Source organism: Macaca nemestrina, chromosome 5 (assembly GCF_043159975.1).
Source record: "Macaca nemestrina isolate mMacNem1 chromosome 5, mMacNem.hap1, whole genome shotgun sequence".
In the NCBI taxonomy this organism is placed as follows: domain Eukaryota; kingdom Metazoa; phylum Chordata; class Mammalia; order Primates; family Cercopithecidae; genus Macaca; species Macaca nemestrina.
The window spans coordinates 101,415,462-101,428,056 of NC_092129.1; the positions used below are offsets into that span (position 1 = coordinate 101,415,462).

At 36.8% G+C, this 12,595-nt stretch overlaps 1 long non-coding RNA gene across 2 annotated transcripts in view; it reads right to left on the reverse strand.

Moving 5' to 3' along the window:
- The window catches only part of LOC139363160 (uncharacterized), a 176,072-nt gene that overhangs the window by 112,239 nt on the left and 51,238 nt on the right, over positions 1-12,595 (reverse strand). Inside the window, exon 3 of one of the 2 annotated variants that reach the window (XR_011623092.1) lies at positions 11,503-11,732. The exons of the other annotated variant lie outside the window; for it this stretch is intronic. This is a non-coding gene — a long non-coding RNA (uncharacterized lncRNA). Of the gene's footprint in view, positions 1-11,502; positions 11,733-12,595 lie in introns of those variants that run through there. 2 annotated transcript variants of the gene reach the window in all.

Consider the following 12,595-nt stretch of genomic DNA (forward strand, 5'->3'; position numbering starts at 1 on the left):
AAGTAAAACACTCCTCAGCAAATATAAAGAAGTGGAAATCATAACAAACAGTATCTTTGACCACAGTGTAATCAAATTAGAACTCAGGATTAAGAAACTCACAAAAAATCCACACAACTACATGAGAACTGAACAACCTGCTCTTGAATGACTACTGGGTAAATAACAAAATCAAGGCAAAAATAAGAAAGTTCTTTGAAACCAATGAGAACCAAGACACAATGTACCAGAATCTCTTGGACACAGCTAAAGCAGTGTTTAGACGGAAATTTACGGCTCTAAATGCCCACAGGAGAAAGTGAGAAAGATCTAAAATTGACACCCTAACACCACAATTAAAAGAGCTAGAGAAGCAAGAGCAAACAAATTCAAAAGCTAGCTGAAGACTAGAAATAACTAAGATCAAAGTTGAACTAAAGGATATAGAAATAAGAAAAACCCTTCAAAACACCAATGAATCCAGGAGCTGTTGTTTTTGTTTTTGTTTTTGTTTTTGTTTTTTGTTTTTTGTTTTTTTTCTGAGAAGATTATCAAAATAGAACGCTAGCCAGGCTAATAAAGAAGAAAAGAGAGAAGAATCAAATAGACACCACAAAAAATGACAAAGGGGATATCACCACTGATCCCACAGAAATACAAACTACCATCAGAGAATACTATAAACAACTCTACGCCAGTAAACTGGAAAATCTAGAAGAAATTGATAAATTCCTGGACACATACACCCTCCCAAGACTAAACTAGGAAGAAGTCGAATCCCTAAATAGACCAATAACAAGTTCTGAAATTGAGGCAGTAATTAATAGCCTACCGACCAAAAAAAGCCCAGGACCAGATGGATACACAGCCGAATTCCAACAGAGGTATAAAGAGGAGCTGGTACTATTCCTTCTAAAACTACTCCAAACAATGGAAAAAGAGGGACTGCTCCCTAACTTATTTTATGAGGCCAGCATCATCTTGATACCAAAATCTGGCAGAGTTAAAAAAAAAAAAAAAAAAAAAAAAAGAAAAGAAAATTTCAGGCCAATATCCCTGATGAACATTGATGCGAAAATCCTCAATAAAATATTGGCAAACCAAATCGAGCAGCACATTGAAAAGCTAATCCAGCTGGGTGCAGTGGCTCATGCTTGTAATCCCAGCACTTTGGGGGGAAGAGGCAGGCGGATCACGAGGTCAGGAGATCGAGACCATCCTGGCTAATATGGTGAAACCCTGTCTCTACTGAAAATAAAAAAATAAAATAAAAAATTAGCCAGGCATGGTGGCAGGCACCTGTAGTTCCAGCTACTTGGGAGGCTGGGGCAGGAGAATGGTGTGAACCCGGGAGGCAGAGCTTGCAGTGAGCAGAGATCATGCCACTGCACTGCACTTTAGCCTGGCCAACAGAACAGAACAAGACTCTGTCTCCAAAAAAAAAAAAAAAAAAAAAAAGCTAATCCACTGTGCCACTGTGATCAGATCGGCTTCATCCCTGGGATGCAAGGCTGGTTTAACATACACAAATCAATAAACGTAATGCATCACATAAACAGAACCAATGGCAAAAAACACATGATCATCTCAATAGATGCAGAAAAGGCCTTCGATAAAATTAAACACCCTTCATGCTAAAAATACTCAATAAACTAGGTATTGATGGAATGTATCTCAAAATAATAAGAGCTATTTATGACAAACCCACAGCCAATATTATACAGAAAGGACAAAAGCTAGAATCATTTCCTTTGAAAACAGGGCACAAGACAATAATGCCCTCTCTCACTACTCCTGTTCAACATAGTATTGGAAGTTCTGGCCAGGGCAATTAGGCAAGAAAAAGAAATAAAGCATATTCAAATAGGAAGAGAGGAAGTCAAATTACCTCTGTTTGTAGATGACATGATTGTATATTTAGAAAACCCCATCATCTCAGCCCAAAAAATCCTTAAGCTGATAAGCAACTTCAGTAAAATCTCAGAATACAAAATCAATGTGCAAAAATCACAAGCATTCTTATATACCAATAATAGACAAACAGAGAGCCAAATTATCAGTGAACTCCCATTCACGATTGCTTCAAAGAGAATAAAACATCTAAGAATACAACTTACAAGGGATGTGAAGGACCTCTTCGAGGAGAACTACAAACCACTGCTCAATGAAAACAAGAGAGGACACAAACAAATGGAAGAATATTCCATGCTCATGGATAGGAAGAATCAATATCGTGAAAATGGCCATACTACTCGAAGTAATTTATAGATTCAATGCTATTCTCATCAAGCTACCATTGACTTTCTTCGCAGAATTAGAAAAAACTACTTCAAATTTCATATGAAACCAAAAAAGAGCCCACATAACCAAGACAATTCTAAGCAAAAAGAACAAAGCTGGAGGCATCACACTGCCTGACTTAAAACTATACTACAAGGCTACGGTAACCAAAACAGCATGGTACTGGTACCAAAACAGATATATGAACAATGGAACAGAACAGAGACCTCAGAAATAACACCACACATCTACAACCATCTGATCTTTGACAAATCTGACAAAGAGAAGCAATGGGGAAAGGATTTCCTATTTAATAAATGGTGTTGGGAAAACTGGCTAGCCTTATGCAGACAACTGAAACTGGACCCCTTCCTTACGCCTTATACAAAAATCAACTCAAGATGGATGAAAGATTTAAACGTAAGACCTAGAACCATAAAAACACTAGAAGAAAACCTAGGCAATAAAATTCAGGACATAGGAATGGGCAAAGACTTCATAACTAAAACACCAAAAGCAATTGCAATAAAAGTCAAAATTGACAAATGGAATCTAATTAAACTAAAGAGCTTCTGCATAGCAAAAGAAACTACCATCAAAGTAAACAGACAACCTACAGAATGGGAGAAAATTTTTGCAATTTATCCATCTGACAAAGCTCTAATATCCAGAATCTACAAGGAGCTTAAACAAATTTACCAAAAAAGGACAAACAATCCCATCAAAAGGTGGGTGAAAGTTATGAACAGACACTTTTCAAAAGAAGACATTTATACAGCCAACAAACATATGAAAAAAAGCTCATCATCACTGGTCATTAGAGAAATGCAAATGAAAACCACAATGAGATACAATCTCATGCCAGTTAAAATGGCAATCTTTAAAAAGTCAGGAAACAACAGATACTGGAGAGGATGTGGAGAAATAGGAACACTTTTTACACTGTTGGTGGGAATGTTAATTAGTTCAACCATTGTAGAGGACAGTGTGGTGATTCTTCAAGGATGTAGAACTAGAATTACCATTTGACCCAGCAATCCCGTTACTGGGTATATACCCAAAGGACTATAAATTTTTCTACTATAAAGACACATGCACACATATGTTTATTGCGGCACTATTTACAATAGCAAAGACTTGGAACCAACCGAAATGCCCATCAATGATAGACTGGATAAAGAAAATGTGGCACATATGCACCATGGAATAGTATGCAGCCATAAAAAAGAATAAGTTCATGTCCTTTGCAGGGACATGGATGAAGGTGGAAACCATCATTGTCAGAAAACTAACACAGGAAGAGAAAACCAAACACCACGTGTTCTCACTCATACGTGGGAGTTGAACAATGAGAACATATAGGTACAGGGAGGGGAACATGACATACTGGGGCTTGTCAGGGGTGGGGAGCAAGGGGAGGGATAGCATTAGGAGAAATACCTAATGTAGATGACAGGTTAATGGGTGCAGCAAACCATCATGGCGTGTGTATACCTATGTAACAAACCTGCGCGTTCTGCACATGTGTCCCAAAACTTAAAGTATAATAAAACAAAAAAAATTAAAAAAAATTTTTTTAAGTAATTTTGATTTTTGCCATTCAAAGTGATGGCAAAAACCACAATTACTTTTGCACCAACCAACACTACCAGAAAACAATAAAGTTTAGCCTTTGGAGTCAAACTATCTAGGTTTATCTTCCAACACTGCCACGTAATAGTTATGAGACCTTGAAAAAAGATTCTTAACCACTCTGTCCCTCACCTTTAGTCTCTTTTAAATGAGGATAACAGTCCTACTCCCCTCCAAGGCTTCTTGTGAGAATTACAGATAAATTACTTGCTAAATGTAGAAAAGCACTAAGCACAGTGCCTGGCACATGCTACTCATTCAATTACTATGGCTTGTTATTGTCTTCACTGTTACAATTTCATAAAAGAAAGATTATTTTAACATCAAAAAAAAAGTAGAAAGTATCTCAGAGTAAGGAGCAATTCTTCCCAAGAAAACACAGTTGGCAAAATAAGTATATTGGTATAATATATATTATACATATAAGCCAAAAATGATGACTTAAAATTTCATTTTATAAACGATAAAATACAACAGTTTCCTTGAGACCTGTTGGCCAGTTTGCAGACACATTTAACATTGTTACTTGAAGTGAAAGTCAAATTCAGATCAGCCTTGTACTTCCTGATTTAAATAGACATTGTTGAAAATACAGTTTCTCTTAGGCTTACTTTGAAAAGTGAAAGTAGTACAGTACTATTACACCCAATTCAAACTATTTGGAGCTAATTATGAGAAGTCAAATTTTTTTTAACTTTTTTTTGTATTATACTTTAAGTTTGAGGGTACATGTGCACAATGTGCAGGTTTGTTACATATGTATACATGTGCCATGTTGGTGTGCTGTACCCATTAACTCATCATTTACATTAGGTATATCCCCTAATGCTATCCCTCTCACCTCCCCCCACCCCACGACAGGCCCTGCTGGAGAAATGAAATATTAATAGCTCCCAAGGATGGTAGTTGGAAGGTTTCAGCTTCAGGCAGGTAGCAGGAAAGAGCCTTTGGGCAATCCTGACTCAGAGCCTCTGTCCCAGGGCCCAGTCCACAGGTAGGTTGCCTTTGTTTCTTTGCCACAGACCTATGACTGCTGCCCTAATACATAACCAGACATGTCTGGCTCCAGAAAACCTTGAGTTATGGTGCTTTTGTTACCCTTTCCTTGTCCATCGCCCTATTCCTGTCTATCACTTGCAAAAAGAGTGGCGTAAGAATGGAAACATCACTCTACGTGCCGAGTGATTTTCATACTGTTGGAAAATCTATACTTCGGGTTATGTTACCATATCTTAATTCTCCCTACATGAAGGAGATAAAAGGGTACAGCACTGTAGATTCCTGTCTGACTTTGAAAAATGTCTCATACCTTAAAGCAAGAAAATATGTTAGTTGACCTCTCAGGGTCTCTCTCAGCACCAGTAATCAATATCAAATGTCATAGTATTAGCTGATAACAATTATATTGGAAAGATCTAGAAGAACAATGGATGGTATATCAAGAATTAGTTCAGAGACTTACACCTGAAAAATGTTTTGAAATAATTGATGATTACAACAATAACAGTAGTTTTCATAGTTACCATTATCCTTGTTGTTTCTAACATGAAAGAGTAATGTTTCAGTTAGGATGTCAGCTGAGAACAGAATTCACCAGAAGGTTCAAATGAAGACACTTTTTATCTAGGTGTAGGTAGGGTTAGGGAATAAGCAAAGGATATGAAGATATCCACAGACTAGCAAAAGCAGGAAGTCTAAAAGTCCAAGGGAGGAAAATAGTGCTCCCAGAGCTCACTGAGGGAGGGCTGAAGCCATGGAGTAGGGGAGAGCCTTAGCTACGGAGCCTTAGCTAGGAAGAGACCCAGTTGTGGTCAGAAAAGCAGTGCTGAAATAATGAAAGAGGAGGAAGAAATACCTCAGTAAAGCTCTCTGTTTTCTCCCACCTGCAGTCAATAGCCAGTGCCTCTTAGTGAGTGAACTCAAGTGCAGGCCAATCAGACAGGTGGCCCAGGTTATGTATGTATAGGGGTCAGTTTTCTGAGCACAGGGCAGAGCAAGGCAGAGAATGTACCTAGGACAAACAGAGTAACTAGGACAAGCCTTTACTACATGCTATACCCTGGGCTGAGTGTTTTACATGGATTATTTTATCTAATCATCAAAAAGACTCTATGTGGTAAGTACTAGTGTTAGCTTTGTTTTACAGGCATGAAAACCAAACCTACAGATGTTAAGCAATATGCTCATTGACTCATCTGCCTGCAAGTAGTGAAGCCAGGAATTGTGAACTCTGATAATTTGATTTCACTAGGTAGTTAAGAAAGATAAGCAAATAAAGTTTGAGATGTGTATTAGTCTATTTTCACACTGCTATAAAGAACTTCCCTGAGACTGTGTAATTTATAAAGGATAGAGGTTTAATTGACTCACAGTTCCACATAGCTGGGGAGGCCTCTGGAAACTTACAATCATGGTGGAAGGTGAAGGGAAAGCAAGGCACCTTTTTCACAAGGTGGCAGGAGAGAGAAGAGAAAGAAAATGGGGAAAGGCACCTTATAAAACCATCAAATCTCATGAGAACTCACTCACTATCATGAAAACAGCATGGGGGAAACAACCCCATGATCCATTCACCTACCTCCCTCATGGGGATTACAATTCGAGATGAGATTTGAGTGGGAACACAGAGCCAAACCATATCAAGATGTTATGCTAGATCAAGGTGTCAGCAAAACATAAGTCTTGGGGCTAAATCTAACTTGCCACCCGTTTTGGTAAATCAAGTGTTATTGGAACACAGCCATGCTCATTTGGATTACATTTTGTCTCTAGCTGCTTTCACACTGAGGCAGAATTGAGTAGCTGCCACAGTAAACAAATGTCCCACAAAGCCTCAAATATCTACCCTCTGGCCTTTTACAGAAAACGTTTGGTGACTCCTTCACTAGGTAGAAGAAAAGATTTTATAGGAAAATTGGCTAGCCATAAGTAGAAAGCTGAAACTGGATCCTTTCCTTACTAAATTAATTCAATACCGATTAGAGACTTAAATGTTAGACCTAAAACCATAAAAACCCTAGAAGAAAACCTAGGTAATACCATTCAGGACATAGGCATGGGCAAGGACTTCATGTCTAAAACACCAAAAGCAAGGGCAACAAAAGCCAAAATTGACAAATGGGATCTAATTAAACTAAAGAGCTTCTGCACAGCAAAAGAAACTACCATCAGAGTGAAAAGGCAACCTACAGAATGGGAGAAAATTTTTGCAATCTACTCATCTGACAAAGGGCTAATATCCAGAACCTACAAAGAACTCAAACAAATTTACAAGAAAAAAACAACCCCATCAAAAAGTGGGCAAAGGATATGAACAGACACTTCTCAAAAGAAGGCATTCATACAGCCAACAGACCCATGAAAAAATGCTCATCATCACTTGCCATCAGAGAAATGCAAATCAAAACCACAATGAGATACCATCTCACACCAGTTAGAATGGCAATCATTAAAAAAAATCAGGAAACAACAGGTGCTGGAGAGGATGTGGAGAAATAGAAACACTTTTACACTGTTGGTGGGACTATAAACTAGTTCAGCCATTGTGGAAAACAGTATGGCAATTCCTCAAGGATCTAGAACTAGAAATACCATTTGACCCAGCCATCCTATTACTGGGGATATACCCAAAGGATTATAATTTATGCTGCTATAAAGACACATGCACACTTATGTTCATTGCGGCACTATTCACAATAACAAAGACTTGGAATCAACCCAAATGTCCATCAGTGACAGACTGGATTAAGAAAATGTGGCACATATACACCATGGAATACTCTGCAGCCATAAAAAAGGATGAGTTTGTGTCCTTTGTAGGGACATGGATGCAGCTGGAAACCATCATTCTCAGCAAACTATCGCAAGAACAGAAAGCCAAATTCTGCATGTTCTCACTCATAGGTGGGAATTGAACAATGAGATCACCTGGACACAGGAAGGGGATCATCAGACACTGGGTCCTATTGTGGGGCGGGGGAGGGTGGAGGGATAGCATTAGGAGATATACCTAATGTAAATGACCAGTTAATGGGTGCAGCACACCAACATGGCACATGTATACATATGTAACAAACCTACACGTTGTGCAACATGTACCCTAGAACTTAAAGTATAATAATAAAGAAAAAAAAGTAAAGATTTTACTTGGAGCCTCTCCCTGACTTCTACACTTCTTACTATCATCCTACAAAATATTCAGAATGAACCCCCTCTCTTTCAGACACAGCACACGCCTGCCTGATGCATTTCAGGCAAAGGAAGGAACAGGCATGGCACCAAACTACAGATTAAGGCAGCTGATTAGAAATAAACGATTAATTTCAATTCTGAAAATAATTTTTATTATACAAATTTTGGAAGATATTAAAATAGTGAGATAGAAGATTAAAATTATGCTGCCCAACAATATTTTCATTATACATAAACACATATCATTTTTACTTTTCACAAAAATGAGTTTATACTATGCATACTGCTATTGTAACCTATCTATTGAACTGTCTTTTCACCTAAATGTTCCACAATATATTTTCCTTCAGGGTTATTTTAATGGTGATTGAAGTAATTCAATTAAAATAATTATTATTTATTTAAATAAAGCTAGTCCTACCCAAAATTTATTGAACACCTTCCATGTGCCAGGCACTCTCCTAAGTGCTAGGGATGAAACAGTGAACAAGCGAGAGATTTTATCTACCTTCAGAGAGCTTTATTCTAGGAGGGAAAACATAGAATAACAGAAAAATAAATAAAACAATTGCAAACTGTGATCAATGTTATAACAGAAAGAAATAATAGAGAAAAATTATGCAGAAGTGTTTTATATAGCCTGATCAGAAGTCTGTCTGTGGAGAATGCATGTTAGTTGAGACCGAAAATGATAAGGAACGAGTTATGCAAAGGATGGGGCAAGAGCATTCCATGCAGAGGTAACATCAGAGGCAAAGACCCTGAAGATTCAAAGGAAGCTTATTCAAGGAACAAATCGAAGATCAGTGTGGCTCAAGTTTGGTGACTACTGAGAAGAAGGTCAAAGGTCTGTAGAGTATAAACACCTACAATATGCAATGAAATACTACTTAGCAATAAAAGGAATACATTCCTGATACAGGCAGTAACATGGATGAAATCTTGAAATCATTATGCAGAGTAAAAATAGCCAGGCACAAAAGAGAAGACACGGTACGCTTTCATTTATATGAAATTTTAGAACAAGCAAAATTTGTTCTATGGTGATAGAAATTATAACAACAGTTGTCCCATAATTAGAGACTAGAGCAGGGGTTAACAAAGAAGGGACATAGGGTATTTTGGGGGGTATTGGAACTGTTTTATATGACAGGAGTGTTTGTTACATGGGTGAATAAATTTGTCAAGACTCCTCAAATTATACACTCAATATCTGTGCATTTCATTGTGTGTAAATTATACTCTAATATAAATTTTTTAAAAAACAAAGGATGCACAAACACACACACACAACCACACACACACATTGTGGCTGGGGCCATTTCTTGAAGGGACTTTGAGCTCATGGTCTGAATGTAGATTTTATTTTCAGGGCAATGGGAGGCCCCAGAAGGTTTTAAGGAGTAGAACGATATGTCTTGATTTATAGTTTAAGATTCCTGTTGCTGTTGTGTGGAGAATGTATTCGAGGATGAGGAATGTGGAAGCCTGAAAACCAGTTAAGGTCTACTGCAGTAGTTTAGGTGAGAAGTGATGGTGACCCTTAGGACTAAAGTGGAGGCAGTGGGCTAGATTGAACATATATCCAAAATCAGCCTCTTACTAAGTGATAGTTGTTCTGTTTTCTTTTTGTACTATTTCTGTTATAAAGCATGGTACAAAGAACATCCTAATAGATCAATATTTGAGCACATCTAATGGCTATATTCTTGGGTTAAATAAATTCTTAGGAGCAGAACTACTAAAATAAAGTGAGTAAACATTTCTATTTAGATACATGTTATTGAATTATCCAAAAATCAGCAAGATAACCTTGAGTGTCTATGTTTCTAAATCTCCACTGCAACAGACCATTCTTAATAATAAAGTTATGCTTACACTAATTTGCTTGTTGAGCTGAAGAATAGCCTCTGGGTGTTATTACAAATTACCATTTTATCACTATAAAATTAGAATATTTTCATATTGTTTAGGCATCTGCATTTAATTTTGATTTATCCATCTCTGTTTTGAAAGGTGGTTGTTTTTTAGTAACTCTTGATTCTATGATATTGTTTAATATTTAAGCTACACAATAATACACTCGATAAAAAAAAATGTGGTACATATGCACCATGGAATACTATGCAGCCATAAAAAACAACAAGATCATGTCTTTTGCAGGGACACTGATGGAGCTGGAGGCCATTATCCCTTGCAAACTAACACAGGAACAGAAAACCAAATACTGCATGTTCTCACTTATAAGTGATAGCTAAATGATGAGAACATATGGAAACATAGAGGAGAACAACACACACTGGGGCCTATTGGAAGGTGGAGGGTGGGAGGAGGGAGAGAAGTAAAAAATATGAATGAATACTAGGCTCAATACTTGGGTGATGAAATAATCTGTACAATAAACCCCCAAGACATAATTTTATCTATGTGACAAACCTGTACATGTACCCCTTTAGTTAAAATAAAAGTTTAAAACAATTTTTTAAAAAGTAGGTCTCCATTCCTAAGTCTTGTAATGAGTTTTATGAGTTTCTTCCAACAACAAAAAAGTGAATTGTACGTCGTAGATGCATCAGGTAGCCAGGCCAGGTTCCACTCCCTCATGTGAGACTTCTTTTGGCATACCATCCTCGGTCAGCCAATTGAGTTCCCAGTGAGTCACAATCTTCTAACTGACTCAGCATCCTTCCCACAATGTCTGTGTGAATGTTTCCTGTTTCTCACTTCTTATTGTTACACAGAGATAGCACCAGAGAGGTCAGATGGTAACTTTGCATGAGACGATTCCAGAAGGTCATTGTCTGTTCTCTGTTTTTTATGCAAAATGGAGTTTGTTTGAATGGTTGAACCCTGTGAACCTGCTGCTTTAAAAGTAATGTTTCTCAGCATTTGCTTCTCTGCAGTGATAATTATAGTGTGGGAATTGAACTGGAATCTGGTTTTTTCTTGTGTTCCCCAATGTTTCATTCTTCAAATCCCTTTCTTTTCAATATTTATACATTCTTATTGGTCAAAGCTGTCAACGTAGATTTAATGTTCATTCACTTGTGTGTACTAACAACAAACAGATTTATAGTAAAATTATTTGTGTCAAGCCTATTTTCTGTATTTTCTACCTGACTTTTATTAAAATAAAAATTCATGGATGGTTAATAACTCCTTCAAGACCAAGGATTTCCGTTCTTTTATAGAAGACTCCTAGTATAATATTCACCTTTGCTCCCTATTCTCCTGGCAAGCCTCTCATCTTGTTCCTATTAATATTTAGTAAATGTCTTGAGTAGCCATTATTTTTAGTAGAGGAATTAAATTCTTATATATTAATATTTCTATTTGGAAGTTTGTTGTTGTTTTTTCTTTCCTTCCAAGGTTCTCTGGTTTTTTTCAAAGTGGTTCCAGAATCTCCCTAGCGTTTTCCACAACAATTTGACTTTATTAAACTGGTTATTCAGATTCTCAACACACACAGTACAGGTATTTGTTACAAGTACATGGCAATTGTTATTATTACAATTTATGACTCTGGAGACAAAGTTCCTTAAGGACCAAGAGCATTTCTTGTGTATCTTCAGATGCCTTCAATCTATCTTTTTTGGCAAATGCAGTGACTGCCACATGATGGATAATCAATATATGTTTGTGGATGGGACCTAATGAAAGAATGAAAAAATGAGAAATGAATGGTGAATTAAAGAAATAAAAATATAGTCTGGGACTCTGGAATCCTCTATGGAGGGGTCCCAGATATTTTCTCCCCTTAGCACCATGTTTTAACTAGTCACACCCTCAGAACACTGAAAAGCTTAAATATCCAGATAGTACTTCACACAAATAGTTATCAAGTACCTTAAAGTGGGATAAGCTTACTTATAATAGGAATTGTATGAGAAGCCTGAAATCCTGAGTATTTTTCTCCTATGTTTAGTAAGACATTGTGCAAGGAATTTAAATATGTGGTGCCCACATCATCCTTCTATGAAATTCTTAACGGATAGTTAAGATCTGCAACAACAACAACAAAAAAAAAAAAAAAAAAAAAAAAAAAAAAATTGAGAACTTTTTCTGAGATTGCTTTGTAACTGCTAAATTTGTATAATAAAATCATAAAAATGGCTACCAGCAACCATAACCATCATTAAAAATCAGCAAATATCTTGATTTCTTTATAAAACATATATTTAGTATGAAGAACATGAAGAAAAAGACATGATTCTAATCAGTTAACGAAGTATGTATAGAAAACAAATTTTGTTAAAAAATAAAAGATTTATATGATAATATATACATAGCCATGGAAAAGTTCTTGGCTGTAACCTAAAGTTTGCTAAATATAACTAACCTAGCTTGAATGAGATGGGACACCAGGAATGATGACAAACAGTGTCTATTTCCTAGAAATAAATTTTGGGTTCTGGGTGAAAGCACTCTATGAGTCTCAGGTATAATTCCAGGAGCAGGAACTAGATGATGTGCAAAGATCCTCTGGATGGTTTGAGCTAGTTATTTTGTAGTA